Below are 1,174 nucleotides of genomic sequence, written 5' to 3'. Positions count from 1 at the left end.
CCTGTGGTCCCAGCTACTTGGGAGGCAGAGGCAAGAGACTCGCTTGAGCCCAGGAGTTGGAGGTTGCTGTGAGCTGTAATGCCACGGCACTCTGTCCAGGGGGACAGCTTGAGGCTCTGTCTCAAAAAAAAAATATAAAAATAAAAAAAAAAGAAAATTACCACTGAGTTGGGAAGCTGAGGCAAGAGAATCGCCTAAGCCCAGGAGTTGGAGGTTGCTGTGAGCTGTGTGATGCCACGGCACTCTACCGGGGGTGATAAAGTGAGACTCTGTCTCTACAAAAAAAAAAAAGAAAAAAGAAAATTACCACTGACGATGAATTAAAATCTACTTGTGATGACAAGTTAAGAGTCTTTAGTAGTAATACAAAAGTATCTGTTCAACCGTATATCGGCTAGTGCTACTTTTTAACCAGTTTTGATCAGGTTTGATCAAATCATATTGAGAATACCTAAATTATTCTCAAGACTTACCAAGTCAAGGCATATCTCAGTCCTGACACCACATGTGTATCTACATGGAATTCTCAACTTTTGTTATTGGTTTCATGAAAGAAAAAGAACTTGGGCAGAACTAAATCCAGGGCTTCTTGGTTGGCAGAGTATTTCCCTGTGTTCTATCAGTCCCTTGACTTGACTAGGACAGGTAATCAGACAGCACCTGAGGGCCACATTCGAAAGGTAGCTGCAGGGCCGGCATGGTAGCTCACACCTGTAATCCTAGCACTCTGGCAGGTGGAAGCAGGTGGATTGCCTGAGCTCAGGAGTTTGAGACCAGCCTAAGCAAGAGCAAGACCCTGTCTCTAAAAATAACCGGGTGTTGTGATAGGTGCCTGTAGTCCCAGCTACTCAGGAGGTTGCTGTGAGCTATGACTCCACAGCACTCCACCAAGGGCGACAAAGCAAGACTCAGTCTCAGACAAACAAAAAGCCCAAACAAAGGTAGCTGCAAAAAATTAATGCATGTTTTTACATGTCTTGGTCTGTGCCTCTCCTTGAATTGCATCTGTTTTCACCTGTGAGAGCTGCAATTCATTTCATACCATTAGTGATTCCACCATGCCTGGGCATTCAATAATGGGAAAGAAGTACATTTGAGAATTGTTTTTCAAAAAAGAGAGAGAAAGGCTCAGTGCCTGTGGCTCAAGTGGCTAAGGCGCCAGCCACATACATCC

The sequence above is a fragment of the Otolemur garnettii genome, unplaced genomic scaffold (assembly GCF_000181295.1).
Source record: "Otolemur garnettii isolate 467f Iridium unplaced genomic scaffold, OtoGar3 scaffold00003, whole genome shotgun sequence".
NCBI classification, from domain to species: domain Eukaryota; kingdom Metazoa; phylum Chordata; class Mammalia; order Primates; family Galagidae; genus Otolemur; species Otolemur garnettii.
Note: the sequence above shows the minus strand (reverse complement) of the source record.